This window comes from Thermobia domestica, chromosome 5 (genome assembly GCF_964235325.1).
Source record: "Thermobia domestica chromosome 5, izTheDome1.hap1.1, whole genome shotgun sequence".
NCBI classification, from domain to species: Eukaryota; Metazoa; Arthropoda; class Insecta; order Zygentoma; family Lepismatidae; genus Thermobia; species Thermobia domestica.
This window is the reverse complement of record NC_137458.1, coordinates 102,421,467-102,437,587: the sequence shown is the minus strand read 5'-3', so window position 1 is coordinate 102,437,587 and position 16,121 is coordinate 102,421,467. Positions and strand designations below refer to the sequence as shown.

Below are 16,121 nucleotides of genomic sequence, written 5' to 3'. Positions count from 1 at the left end.
ATGAGGCGAGTTGTGACCATACTAGTATGTAGCTGCATTTGCACGCTTTTAAAACATGTATTATTGTAGATATCAAATTTGCAACTTAAATTTTCTAATATACTTACTTCAGGGTTACACAATTATTCTAAATAGTTTGTTAATATTCCTCAGAAACCTTTTAGTTGTTGGCATATGTTTACACAAATAATTCATGACAGAAGAATGTGTGTGAATGTATAGTTATATTTGTGCGTGTGTGATGGTCAGTGAAAAACACACAAGTTATTTTGACAGTACAATATAGCCACCATATAATGGTGGCTACGGTACAGACGGTCGCGTTCAGTGCTTACCATTTTTCAGATGGAAGTTATCTCTTTCCTCTTAATATGTTTGGACAGCTCTGCGGGGAAGTCGTGGCTGGCGTTTCTTGATATTGAACGTTGCTTGCTTCATTAAGGTGTCTCTGAATACAGAAATTAGCATCACACGTTATAGTTGTGACATCACTGAAATTGACTCTCCACAGGACGTTCAGTCTTGGAGCCACTTTTCATACCGATTTGCGTCAATGCAACGCAAAAGTAGTGTTTCATTTGGCCGCCTTTGAAGTCACGCAGAGGTTGGTATAGTTCTGTTCACGACATAAAATGGGCTATTTATGTATGCTGTGATATTTTCAGTTGAAACATGGGCTGATCCTGAAATACGAATTTAATTATTAGTGAAGATTGAGATACAATATAAAGGAATGTTCTTTGCCGGCCTGGCATCATTGGAATTTTCGTATGTTCCTGTGTCGTGCGTGTGTATTTTAAAAATTTTATTCTGAGTGTTATGCAGGATTTATACTGTACCAATTATTATCCGGTGAAGTAAAGTACAGGAAAATAATGTATGAAGCTTAAATACTGTCAAGTTAAGTTGTGTGAAGCGAAGAGTTATCTGAAAGAAGGAATCATGTATTCTCTGACTTCTGATACGAGATCTATAGGGAAGTTAATGGATCGATTCAGTAGCTATGTAGGTACTGAAAATACTTTTCCGAATAGACCTATAGCCACAAACTAAATTTTGACGACACATTCGACCTCTTAAATAAAAGGAAAGGGGATAGTGATGGCCAAAGACAATTACGGAAAAAGAAAAAGGAAGAACCATCAGCAGAGGAAGGTAGATATCGACGTTGGAGATATTTTCGATAAAGTATCTTGTGAGCATAAAGTTAATGTAAACGGAAATGAGTGTGCAATGAGTCTGAGAAAGCAAACTATAGATTAGTCTATTCCGTGCAGTTTTACTATCCGGATCCATAGTGTATGCAGTATTAGGAGTAGCCGTAGAAAGGTTAGAAGCTCCCCCCTCCCCCAGGGATTCGTTGGGTTCTGTTCTCAACATAAAATGGGCAAATTAAACACTTTCCAAAATTTTTCTGTACATTTTACAATGTGTGGATCCGTATAGTAAAACTGCACCGTCTTTTCTGTTCTAATTTGAGGTTCCTGATTGCAAGGGCCAGGCTTGGGTAATAAAATGTGGGGTCAATTACATAAGGCGAGAATAAAATTAATCGTAATGTACAGAATAAATCTGCTTAACACTGAAAGATCTGGTAAACTTCCATAGTTTTTTTCTTTTTTTTTTAGGTTGATAAACTAACCCAAAGTGGAGATGAGTTGTCAGAATACAGCAGCAGTAATGTATTAACGTATACTGCGCTATTCTATTTTAGGTCAGATACTGCCAATATTTATGTTAGCTTCTTTAATCGGAAAATTCACTGTTTACTAGCTTAGAGAATATTTTCAAAGTGAAGAGCTACATTTCTCGAAGCAGATTCAGTCTAGGAAGGCTTTAGCTTTGTGCGAATAAATATAGTGTCGTAGAGTTCGGATATACACCATGCTACAGTTCAAAATGACCCGTGCTGTGTGGGAACTAGCAAGCACTAGTGCTGTCTGAATCAGAACGGTAAAGGTAGAGGAGGCAGCAAAGTGTAGATGCGACTGCGAGTAAAGAGTGATATTGAAAAATAGAACAATTTACATATTTCTCCTGTACATTTTAATGGTTTATTCTCGCATATAAAAAGCAATTAAGAAGTTGTATTTTACTGGAACATTGCCTTCATAACTTGAGTTCATGGTGGCTTCCTTGTGCAGTATGTAAATACAAGCGTATACTTTGAATTACGTTTTAAAACTTACACGTCAGATTACGATTTTCATCTGATTATTTCATCCATATTCACATTCCTTATATTTTGATTACTTATATACATTCTTGAACAGAGTCAAATTTTAACTTTCCGGGATGAGCGCTGTAGTAGTTTATGGCAGAACGAGCGGTGTATTTTTTGTAACAGTAGAGGTTATACAACTTGATTTTAATTTGTATTGTAATGTATTTGTTTTAGTTTACATTTACGTGGGAATGTACTATTTTAGGTCCGTATAGATTTGCAAAATTTACAAAAGGAGTACTACTTTTATTTCAGTGTGCAATTAACAGTGCAGTGTGTAATTAACAGGGTTGGCTGGTTTAAACCAGCTGTTTTTTTTTTTCAAAAAAAATCAACTGGTTTAAACCAAAAAAAGAAAAAAAACGAAAAATGCTTTAAATCGTGTGAACTTCATGGTGACGTTTCCACATATCAAACCATCCGCATTACATTTATCTACTTTCCACCCTTTAATCAAGGGGTCCCGTGTTTAATTCTCGGTCGAACTACAACCCATCTTTGAAGTGTAAACCAAGTAGCGATTCGAGGTGTCCCTCTAAGCAGAAGTCTTCTCCGTGATAAACTTGGTATTTCATAAGGATGTTAAGCCTAAACATACGAAATGAAACCAAATGATATATTTCTACTTGAATGAATGCCTGTTGTTTTATAAAGAAGCCAAGGTTGCTTAAATATATTGATAGAAATTGCCAAATTTATCAAGTGCCTACGTAGCTTCCAACATCAGCTTGGATTTGACTTGGTTTTAATTTTATTGAATGATATATACATACCAATTTGTAATTTAATACTTCAATTTTAGCGTAGTGATTATGATCCGTTGACCTTAAAATTTTACATACAGATACATGTATAGTAATAACAGAATTTTCCTAATGGTTAAGGCGGGAGTTTACCGATTTATATATAATTCTTTATAATGTTTTTACTTGTGTAACTGTTTGTCTTTTTGTCCTTCTGAAATTACTCTTGACAATTATATTAACAAGTAGGACCATGTAAAGATCGGTACAACGTATTTTTATCAGAAGTCCTTCGTGAGTGAGTCGGCAATCGCATTTGTGACCAATTAGTCCCGGTTTCGTGTCCAAATGGACAATTTCTCTTGGATGTAAGTCGAGAAGCGGTTTGGATTCCGCTTTAAGCTTGTTACCCCTTCCAGCATAACCTTGTTGTTGCATAATAACACCAAGGGAAAACAAACTAATTTCTGTCCATATTTAATATGAATACATAGAGTAAATTATTTAAACCAAAAAACTGGTTTAAACAAAAAAAAGTTTAAACCCCCCCCAAAAAAGTTTTTTTCAATAAAAACCATGGTATTGGCCAACCCTGGTAACTAATAACAATATATGATGATTTTTAGTCTTTACGTAATCATTAGCTTACGCGAATACGTACCCTCGCTGACGCACATATTCCTTACGGACGCAAATTCACGCTGCCCCATTCCTTGTTGCGCTCCTGTCCTGACTCGATTATGTAGCATTTGTAGTTTTTAGTGGCAACCACATACCCATGTTGGTTGGTGTTTATATCACAACTGTTTCAATGGCATTCCTTCGAACGCGTATTTACACCCGTAACAAAAAAAATGAAATGAAATCTTTAAGTTTTACGTCCCACGGTTATGCCGGTTAGGCTAAAGGAGACGGTGATTATGAGAGATGAGTGAAATGGTGGAATGAAGGAAGTGGGAGGAAACGGGAGAACCCCGAGAAAACCCACGAGCACGGTGTTGGTCCACCACAAAGTTCACTTGGCGGGGGCTGGGATCGAACCCGGGACCCCAAGCACCAGAGGTGAACGCTCTACCACTGAGCCACCGCGCCCCCCCACACCCGTAACAAGTAAGCCTTCCTAAAGTGTCTTTCGCCCAGTAATATAACTCTTCCCGTAAGAAATACTTTAGTTGCTGAGAATGAATTTACTGATCAAAGATTTGAAATGTAATGAATTTGAGTATGTGGAGCTAGGACAGTACTTTATACTTGTTATCTGGCGTATATTGTCTTTCACTTTGAGTTCTGTTATTACGCTGAATAAAATTAACAAGTCAAAATACAGATATAGGCGTAGTAACAATGCAGAACGGGCTGTTCTTTTTATTTTTTTAAATATATATATATATATATATATATATATATATATATATATATATATATACAAGAAAGGGAATTTCCATAAGTGATGACAAATTATTGTTGTGTTTGATCTAGTTACGCATCGTGGTTTTAGTTGTTAATTATAGAAACGAGCGTAGCGAATCTTCTACAATTCGACTCGATCGGCATTTGTTTATTTGTTTTTCGTTTGTTCTATGTTAATTATCGTAAAAGTTAAAATGAAAACGCGGCGTGTGTCTTTCTTCAACTGGTGGAAATAGTACTATTGCTTGGGGTTGTAAAACTTCAAATGAAACGTTTGTTTTATATCTTAACGCTTATGCCATGTAGTCTAAACAAGACGTGGGGATCACCGTGGTTCATTTGTAGAATGCTTACTTCTGTTGCGTTGGGTAAGCAGGTCACAATACTTCCTTGAGAATTCTTACATATTTATACAGAAAGCAAATTTAGGAAAATGATAATATTTATTTTTATTATTATATTTTCAGTTTTAGCTGAAAGGTTAGAAACAGCGGAAATGGAACTAGCTAGTTGTCATGCGAGGAACAAAGTGCTGGAATGCAACATTAGGGATCTTAAGACGTCGAAAGAAGAAATGGAATGTAAGCTGAAGCAAGAAAGACAAGCTCTAAAAATAGAAAGGGATCATGATAAAGAAAAGGTGAGTGAACTATGTATGTTCAGATAACGTTCCATAGTTATACTCTTTATGCTAAACGAGATGGATGAAGAATGAACGTAAATAATTAAGAAATCACATTTTTGTACTCTCCCGCAGGGAATCGAACGTGAGACTACGTGCCCGAAATGCACACACACTAGTAACTAAATCAGTGGGCAGTACTATGTATTTTCAGATTACGATATTCATTTCTTCTTTTTGTATTAGAACAAGTGTAATTTGTCAGTTAATTACGTTACACAGACACAGTTTATTCAACTGAGTGTGAAATTGGGGGGTGGAGGGGCTGTAGGCACGGTATTAAATAGTAGATCTCTCAATGAACCTAGTTCGTTCCTAGAGTATGTGAGTTTTAATGGACAACGTGATAAGCGTGAATTTTCTTTTTCCCTTCACAGTTTCTTTTCACCAATTCTTTCATCAGTATCCCTAGTTCGATCCTAGAGTATGTGAGTTTATGATGGACAACCTGATGAGCATGAGTTTTCTTTTCACCGATTCTTTCATCAATATCCCTAGTTCGATCCTAGGCTGTGTGAGTTTATGATGGACAACGTGATGAGCGTGGGTTTTCTTTTTCCCTTCACATTTTCTTTTCACCGATTCTTTCATCAATATCCCTAGTTCGATCCTAGGCTGTGTGAGTTTATGATGGACAACGTGATGAGCGTGAGCCGCAGCTTGAGGCGTGAACGTGAGCTTTGGCTAAAAGTGTAATAATTGGTTTCTTTCTTTACCAAAGTTTTACATTTAATTCACATAATAATGCCGAGTGAGCGTTAGCGAGTGGAGACGGGTTAGTGCCCCGCAGGGCACGTTGTTTTCTGTTTTTATTACAGCTAAATGGGAAGACGTTCCTGTGTTCTATAAGATTGCTGCCTTCTTGGTTATGTCACTAACCGTTACAGTAAACAATATAACTTTCTCCACGTTTTTTTATATTAGTATGTATCAGGGTTGGCAAGAACCATGGTTTTTATTGAAAAAAAAACGGTTTTTTGGTTTAAACCAGGTTTGTTTGGTTTAAATAATTTGCTCTATATATTCATATCATATATGGACAGAAGTAAGTTTGTTTCATCTTGATGTTATTATGCAACAACCGGGTTATGCTGGAAGGGATCACATAAGCTTAAAGCGGAATAAAAACCGCTTCTCGAGTTACATCCCAGAGAAATTGTCCTCCATTTGAACTCGGAACCAGGACTAATTGGCCACAAATGCGATACGTCTGCCGACTCACTCACGAAGGAATCCTGATAAAAATACGTTGAACTGATCTTTACATGCTTCTTGATATAATTGTCAAGAGTAATTTCGGAAGAGCAAAAAGATAAACAGTTGCACAAGTAAAACTATTATAGAGAATTACATATGGACAATTTCTAAGTACTACGGAGTACAGAACTAACTTAGTTCAAGTTAGTTAACAATGACTTTTATTGGTCCAAATTAAAGAAATACAACGACTTAATTTGCATATCAGTAAGAAAAGTGAATAAAGATACGAATTATTTGAGTCCACTTTGGCTCAGACTCATTTATACATAAATAGATACCAAAAATAGTTCTCATTTCACTAAATGCCTCTCGTGGGGTCTGTATGACCCCCCCCCCACACACACAAAGTACGGCATTTCGAAGTATTTTATCAATAGTAAATATTGAAACGAAACAATATTTAGAATTTTTCTTTAATTGCAATTACATAACAATAATAACAACTACAAAAAAATCACAAACATTTATAAACTTAAAAAAAGTTGCTTTTGTAGTATAATCTTTTTGAGTAATGAATGAGGAATTTAGGTCTGAATATAATACGAATAATATACGGGAGTGAAACGTGATAACCCACAAATGTGTGTTCATCAAGATTCTACAAACACTTACACTTTTACGAACATTTTTCGTTTTTTGGTTTAAACCAGTTGGGTTTTTTTGAAAAAACCAGCTGGTTTAAACCACCTTGGTTTAAACCAGCCAACCCTGGTATATATATAGGGTGTAAAAAAAATTTAAAGCATCAAACCTACAGAGGTGATTTGTCACATCAGAGCAAAGGAATAGTTCATATGGACCTGTGGTAAAAAGTCCATACTTTTCGAAGCTATAGACTGTCAAAGACATAAGAAAATAAACTTTAAATATCTATAGCTTCAGTGTGGGACCGAGCGCAGTCAAGGAAGACATCACTTAAGAACTAGTATGTGCTCTATTCAAATACCCATGTTTCAGAATTCTGCGGTGCTTGCGTATCAATGGACAGTTTATGAGCACTTCAACTTTTCTGAGTATTCCTCAACTGGCTCTATAAAAATTAATGTGTAAGTGCCGCAAGATTCTGAAATATGGATATTTGGATAGGGCACGTACTAGCTCTTAAGTAATGTGTTGATTCGATTGAAATCGGTCTCACACTAGTGGAACTCTGGACCTCTAAATTTCCTTTTCGCACGTTTTCGGCAGCCTGTAACTATAGACGTTTGACCACGGGTCCATATGAACTTTTTTTCTTTTCGTGTGCAGAGTAATAATTAAATGATAACTTAGCTGCTGATAGTCGAATTTCGGTTAAAACTACGCTAGAAGTCGTGTAGCCGAATAGTAACCGAGTAGTACTCAGTGATACTACACTTTGCCTTTTCCTGGATTAGTATAGTACGGAAGGTATAACGTCGTTGCTTTCTCGTGAAAAGTTGTAGTGACGTTTATGGGGAGTTGTGAGCTTGGTTACTCGTGGCTCGCTGAGCGCAGTGAATGGTGGCTGGTGATTTGCTATCCTCTTACCACACCTCCAGTGACGAGCAGGTCCAAGTGCCGGAAGCCAATGACGCTATACCTTCTGACCTTTAGTTACCAAAGAAAATTGTCAAAAGGTGTTAACCAACTTACTTGGTTACATTAAGCAAAAGGAATAACAGCTGTACAGTTTTGCGGTAAAAATAGCCGTCTCGTCTTTGAATTTGCTCATTGCACTTAATTATTGCCGGTACTTGGGCTGTTATAGACAATTAGTTATTTTAACCCCTCTTCCTTGGTTGCGGGACTCAGTTATTCAGGATAAATTAACACGTCTCAATTGATCTTTCTTCTCGAGTATCGAAATTCATATATAATATTAAATTAGCTGCAGTATGTGATATTTCGAAGTAAATTTTTCTGGTCACAGTATGAAACATCCTCAGATATGCTAGTTGTCATTGTCGTTTATGCGATGCAGTAACCAATTAAAGTGTATACACTAGTGTATGCTAGTTACGGCTCTCGATTAATTTAATCGTGTGGTTGGCATAAATATATTCATATTTATTAAAAATTAGTTGCTATATAGATGTATATGTAGTATATAAGCGAGTTTTAAAGGGAAATGTAGACATAGTAACTCCCACAGGATTTTTTTACAGAGGGGAGTGGGCAAAATGACCGACATACAAGCAAAGACGCGGATACAAATACCTAGAACCACATAATATTTAATGTAAAAAAACAATTATTACAACTCACTACTAACTTCACTAACTGTTGTATGTGAATAAAAAAAATTAGCATATTTTAATACTAATTAGGAAAATCCATTGTTAAAGCAAGTGCTCCCTGCAGCGGGCGGCTATGGTTACAGAATACAGTTTTAGTGTTATTGATACTTCGTAAGTGAAATCCTCATTTAGTTGGGCGAGGAATCTAGAATATAATAGTGCTATGATAAAGAAAAGAGTAAGTTTTTATATTTTAGGTATGTTTTGTATTTGTAACCTGTTCTTCTTTCCGAAAGTATATTCTCCTTTAGAACAACTTAACTCTGTGCTTGAGAAGTGCAGAAGTACAACTCTTATGTAAATCAGGCGCAAATATATATGTATTGAAAATTGAAAGTAAAGATTACCATGAAAAAAAGCAATGATAGAACGACAGTGCGAAAAATACGAACCAACCAGTGCTAGATAGCCACTGAAAAGCACGAATTTTATTAACAGAGTGAGCACAAGGGCGTAGCAGGATGAGCTTGGTGTGCTTCCGTATGGAGCGGGCATGTCAGCGACGGTGGATATGCACGTAACCGAGGGTAGTGTAAAAATTTTATATCCCATACAACTATGCCTTACATCTAATAGAGCTTTACTTTACTCCTGTGGTTCTGCATCATCACTTTACATAATGCCTTGAGTACATAATAGCTTCCTTACGGAGTACTATGCATTACGTATTTTTACCTATGATAAATATAATAGATATAAGGTTCCGATATATAGTTACATGTAGATTGCTATTGCAAAATGAATCAACATATAAATAAAATAAATAATGGTTTGCGTCTTCCATTTCAACTCAGCCAAAAAAAGTAGCATCACCATCTCAGATATTGTTGAAACTTTTTTTATAGCAACTAGACATGTTTTATAAATGACCCGTATTTTTTGTTGTCGGAAAAGATTTTCCCGCCAAGTAATGGGCCATCAAAACGGGAAGTACAATTTACGAATTTTAGAGGACGTGGAAAATGGTAAACTTCGTAGCCTCACCATTTAGCTATGGAGACATATAGTTATAATTGAGGACCTTGCCGGACAAAGGGCACATAGAGTAAAAGTGTACTTTCGGGAATGAGCTCTCAAAGTTAAGAGTTGTAATTTATATTTAGTTATAATTAAAGAAACACCTGTGATGAATATTTTTTGGTGGGACATTTCATTCTTTATATGTTAGTGATATTACTATGGTGATTACTGAAAAGTACTTTTAGTAAAAAATAAAAGTTGTAAGACATGTTATGTGCCCTTTTTCCAGCAACCAGTTATCATGTTTGGAAACAAAACACAAGTTTTAAAAGAACAAACTTTATTACAAAATTACATACCTAAATCATAGAAAGGATGTTTTGTTAGGTCTAGTTAGGCCTCAGCGTTCTCTTCAAGCAAACTTTCCAGCCAGTTTTGGTCCTCAGCGGTCAAGTACTTCATCAGACTTCTAACATCAACCATTTTAGCTTGTGACACTTGAGGAAATAGCACTGTTGTTGGTTGAACTTGTGCTAATGTTGCTTTATTAACATTTTTCATGAACTTGAAAGGCGAGTAGGTAGGGATGAAATTGGGAGAACACAATACAGTTCCATCACATTTGTATTTGATCATTACATATTTCATGATAGTGAACTTCAGATGTTTTGAAGTCTTTTGAATGTTTAAAAAAAAAGGCTCAAGGCTCTCGTCCCAACTTTTGATCAGATTTCGATCCATTATTACAGTAAAGGGGCTGGGTTTCTGCCGAGCTTGAACCATAGCTTGAAGCCATGGTTTTGCAGTTCCAATGACCTCTTTCTTTTTTATATGAGACCGAACGAGCCCAAAGTTCCGATCACACTGTGTGAAAGAATGTCCCCTAACTGGAAACAACTGAATTAGTTCAACATTAAACACTTTGCTGAACCAAGAGCAAAACTTAATCATTGTAGCATTGCGGTTCTGTCCTCCCGCAGAGTCTGATAACAAAACAATAGTTTTTACTTGTGATGTTTCTACATATTTTTTAAGGCAATCATACAAAAATGAAGCCACACTGTTCGAGTTCTTACATGCTTGTGATTCCATGAAACAGTAAAAGTAAGACTCGTCATCATTAAAAACATGTACATTGAATGCATATAGCCATAAAAGCCTTTTATAGAATTGGCTGTTAACATTCAGCCTTGGCACCGCGTAGTTTTGTGCATAATCAAATTCACATACCAAAAAAGATGGATCATTTTTTGCTTTTTCAATGTACTCATTTCTTAAAGCTTGTCTTCTCTTATACTTCCTCTGATGAACCTGATACGGTACTTTGATTGGGTCATTAGGATTTCTTGCCAGTTTTTCTTTGCACTCTGTGCAATAATCACATACATCACTTTTAGGTGCTCTTATACCAAATTCATTACTAAACTTAGACTTAAAACACTTAAAATAGTGGGGGTAGCCCATTTTCAAGTTTTCATTAGTTTCAGCCCTATAAAACTCTTGAAACATAGTGTACAACGTTTTAATGTTGAGCTCTGGGTTGTCAAAGTATTTGAGAGAGGTTTTATTACCACTATAATGGCTTAGGCTGTGTGGAATTGATTCAAGGTGCGTCTTCATCAAATGCAAAACGTTCGGTTTCAATTTGTGGGGCCGGTTGGTGTGATGACCTCTCCGTTCTGTAAAGTCTTGTGAATTCAACATTTTTTGTTGGATTACCCTTATTCTTTTAGGACTAACTTGTAGTAGTTTCCTTAAGAAACCCTGACAAACTGATACATTCAAACCACCAACGTTTAGGCTATAGGTCCATGTATTGATTCGGGCCTTTTTGGGATGAATGGCGTGAGTTTTAAGTTCTGTTTTTGTTATACAATTAGAAATAAATGAGTCTTGGAGCTCTTTACCTTGATTATAAAAGAACGAAAATAATTCTTCCTGATGTTCTTTAGTAAAACGAATACAACACTTCTCACTACAACAATCAGGAACATAACCAAACTGTTTGCCACTTACAGTCTTCCCACATCTGTTTACATACATTTCACCTTTAAGTCGATTCACTTTAGCATTTTCACGTTTAAGATTTATATTGTTACTGTATGATTTACGTTTACGTTTAGCTTTTGACTGCTCCATTGCTTTAAATATCTGTTATTTAATAATAAACTTCCTTTATAAATGTAACCTCAAAACAACAGGCAAAATACGTAAACACCACTGTTGTCTGCTGCCGACTATTTCTTTGTTCTTTCCAGCTGCACAGATTCAAAAAAAGTTTTGCCACAGACTAACGAATAGAGATTTTTGTTTGAAACTTTCTGGGCACAATCACAACAACATGGCGGATCGTTTAAAACGATTGCCGGAAAAAGGGCACATAGACCTATGTTCCCTTTGTCCGGCAAGGCCCACAATTCTTGTTGTGGTATGTACACTCATGACAAAAATTATTGTCGCATGTCTATAAATATGTTGTTGTAGGAATATAATTTGATAACGAATTCGTCCGGTATTTCTTATAATGTTAGTATGTGTATAATCGGGAAAGACGATGTATGTGGCAAATTTCATGTCAAAAGAGCAGTAAATAAGAACAATAAAACGAAAATAAAACTTTCTTGTCCATTTAGCAACATTTTGTTCTACTCATTCTAATTTTCGTGTTTGTAATTCTTTTCTTCTGAAATTTACTACGAATATACATTTCCCGATTATACATGTAGTATCAGTATCAGTAGTACCCTGCAAAATCATTATCAAATTATATTCTTACAAGAAGACCGTTATAGATATGCGACAATCATTTGGACATGAGTGTACATAGGGATATAAATAAAATATATTTTATTATAGTTTGGTTTGCGCATACGTATCTTTTGGTACACCTTGTCTCAAAAAGGTTGAGCGCATTCTTTATTGCTGTTTCGAGGCAAAAATTTTCTAAGTCCAACTTCGGGTATCTTCGGGAAAAAGTAAACCAGGTTCGAACCTCGAAGCCAACCTTTGCAATCGGGAAAAATCTTGCAGATGTGTTTTTCTTCTTTTAAATATAATAAAACTTGTTACCAATTATATATAAAAAAGCAACATTGATTGAAATACTTAATGATACAATATTTCGAAACTGTATTAATGCCAGCACATGCTTCTTTTTCATTTTGCTCTCCATACTTAATGGAATATTTAGATACGTAAACGAATCTTTCCATATGTAAAAGAATGGTGAAAGTTAAGACATAGAACATTATTCTCTCCTGAGTACTAAAATAAAAGTCAAAGTAGAACAAAAACAGCGTTTGCAGTGGATATGAATGTAATTATTATCTTAAATACAGTTATATATCGCTAGAAGTATCATTCGTGGAGCGCTTGTGTTAGCTCAGTGGTACGCCGTTGGATTTCAAATCGTAAGGTCGAGGGTTCGATTCCCATCTGAGTCAATGTTTTTTATGAAATTCTATTTTCCGCAATGCATGAAAAAATATATAAAATAATTACATTAAAATACGTCAGTTGTATATATATAACATATAATCATTGCAGAACATAGTGATTATTATGTTTAAAATATAACAGGTGTTCACAGTACGTTGGTATTCTATGATATATGTGAATGTTAAATACAAATTAAGAAAATAATATCATCGCAATAAATAAATTATGTAGGGTATTTATTTGCAGCTGTTTGTCATATAGGGGGTACTTCTGAACATTCGTATATTACAGCATGTCATTGATATTCTTGAAAAATTATCCGAGGCATAAAAAGAGGGTATAAACAGAGAATCCAAAGTCGGAACGCTCGCAAGAAATTCATGAACCCCAAAGGTCACGTGAGCAGACTGGAATTGTCCTTATGAAGCATGCCACAGCAGAAGGTCTTTACATAGATTTTCAATTCAATACCTGATATATGCTTTTGCAATGTGGAAGTGGTGATGCCTTTGGTCGCTCTCTCTCACTTTCTCGCTCGCTCACTCTGTATTTATATATGAAAGTGGATGTATGTGTGTGTTTCGACATAATTCTGATATGTCTAGAGCAATTTTAACCATATTTCTTACAATCTGGAAAAGAGTACTGTCGGGATATATATCAAAAATGCTAGAAAAGGATCGATATTAGTATCGAATCCATAGTTTCGTGGTCGCTTAGGTAAACAGTTCTACTTTCAATTCAAGTCCAAGTAAGCTCCCATTAGCACCCAGGGTGGTTACGTAGCAACAAAAAAATATCGAAATCAACCAATATTAGAGTCGAAGCGTAAGTTTTCAGTGCCGCATTTCCCATTAGTCCAACTAGGCCCGTGCCTAGAGGGCAACATGTTTGAAGAGCGCAAAGTTTAAAATTTTAATTTTTTTCGTATGAAAAAGTTAAAAAAATAGAGAGCAAATATACTATTTCATGAGCAGTTCTCTTTTACTATTCTAATATATTTAATGATAGCGTAAGAAATCTGAAAATTATTCAGAACATGTTTCCGATTTATTTTTTGTTACGTAATTGTAGCTGTAGCATCTAGTGAGTGGTATTTAACTGCAATAAATTTACTAATTAAGCATATTCGAATTAAGTTTTATTTGTAAGTTAGGGATCAAGGGACGGAGAAATGTGTAGTTATTGGGGGCGCCGAGAGCAAAAGTGCGTAGGGACGCCGAGCTTCTAAATTCAGCACTGTTCGCTAAATTAATTGGTAGAAATTTTAATGCCATTTAAGACCAAATTTAGTCCTAGCAGTGGCAGTATCCGTTTGCTGTCCTAGGAGGGATGAAAGGGACTGACATCAAAATTATAAAAAAAGACCTACATTAGTGTCGAATCTATAATTTTGGGGGTCTCTTAGGTAAAGATTGGAACTTCAGATGCCATGTAAGTTAAGCCCTCATTAACACAATGAAGGAGTTTGTGAAATTTGTGACATGTAGAAATAATTGAAAATAACCTATGTTAGTATACAACCCATATCTTTCGTGGTCGCCAAGTTCATTGGGAGCAGTTCTGATGACCTTTAAGTTTAAGTTCAACTTCCAGTAAGAGTAAGATCCCCCAGCACATCTAATAAGGAGAGCGTAGTTCTGGAATGTCTGGGACAACCTTTAACAAACTTGGGGGACATATTACTTTCAATCTAAGAAGAAAATATTGTAGTAGTATGAAGTTATGGAAGTTGGGAGGTGTGACATGTAAAAATAATGTAAAACGATGATCTTAGTGTTTTATCCATAATTTTCTCGGTCGTTGAGATGGATAGTGATGCTCCTAATGGAGGTTACATCCAAATTCATCCCCATCTTCACAGGATGATGGCCTGGGAGAGCTAAAAATAAAATCTCAAAAATTACTAAAATATTTGTCGAATTCATAGTTTTCGGGTGAGGAAGCGTTTCTAATAACTTTGGAAGGTAATTTGTACCAAATTTCACAATATTAAATCCCCACGTTAAGCGGGTTTGCATATCCAGGCTCCTAACTATGAAAACATTTACGCTCAGTCCAACCTCAATCATTTCACGAATTCAACCTGTTTTACGTATGTTATTTGGACATAATATCGATTGTGATTTATTCTAAAAGCACTTTTATACATTGCAAGAGCTGTAACGTCCAAATATTTACTGAGAACTCATAGTCGTATCGGAATAAAGAAAAGCGATTATGGAACAGTAAACTGCAATAACAAAAGGCAAAAGAAGACATTCAAAGGCATAGAAAATGGTCGAGTGTTTTGGGTCGATACACTATCAATCACATGTTTATGTGTTCAAACCCGGTAGCAAGTTGTTTCTTTTTTTTAAGTGTCTTCCTATTTTCATCCGGAGGCTGAAAATATTTCTTTGAGTAACTCGTTGAAAACTTCTTTTGTTTCAAATTCGATTAGAACGGAACATTATATGAATTGCGAATCTTAAATCCATAGCTAAAAAAAATGAAGTATACTCACTACTCTATTATCCTCTGATTTGTAACGATAAACTATTTATAAACAGTGGTGACTTCAGAAAATTATCCTCGGGGGGAATTTCAATATGCGGGTGGAGGGCAAACATTGGTAGTCCACATTGAGCACGATCGAACATATGGTCCTGAAGGCGGAAATTTCTTAGCTCGAGAGGGGTCTCAAATTTTCCCTCAGATCACGTCCTGAAAGCATCATTGCTTAAAAGCTTTTGGTAACAAATATAATATTACACTTGTTTCTCGTTCTACATTTAGAATTGGTAAAATCATAACTTATAGAGGATTATAATAAAAGCATAAAAATTACAATACCAATCATGTATAAATTATCCTGTAAGTTACCAACTTTGGGTCAGATTAAAACTCAAATATTTGTTTTCGGATTGCACTTAGAAGTAAGTCCTCTCTATATAATCCTGATTGGAAAGCCATGTTTAACACTAATTAATTAATCAATATTTATAAGAATATTTTTTATTTTACTATTTTTATTATTCAATAGTATATACACTTCATTTCCAAAATCAAAATCTCGAAAATGTATATTGTACGAGTGCAGACTCGCGAATAAATTATTATTTATCATATATATTGGTGTCTATTCGAAATTCTATTTAATCGAA

At 35.4% G+C, this 16,121-nt stretch overlaps 1 long non-coding RNA gene across 2 annotated transcripts in view; it reads left to right on the top strand.

Moving 5' to 3' along the window:
• Nucleotides 1–953: 953 nt before the first annotated feature.
• The window catches only part of LOC145686027 (uncharacterized), a 39,397-nt gene continuing 24,229 nt past the window's right edge, over nt 954–16,121 (top strand). The window contains exons 1-2 of one of the 2 annotated variants that reach the window (XR_014131509.1): nt 954–1,155; nt 4,845–5,017. This is a non-coding gene — a long non-coding RNA (uncharacterized LOC145686027). The remainder of the gene's footprint in view (nt 1,156–4,844; nt 5,018–16,121) is intronic. The other variant, XR_014131508.1, reaches the window with a different exon arrangement.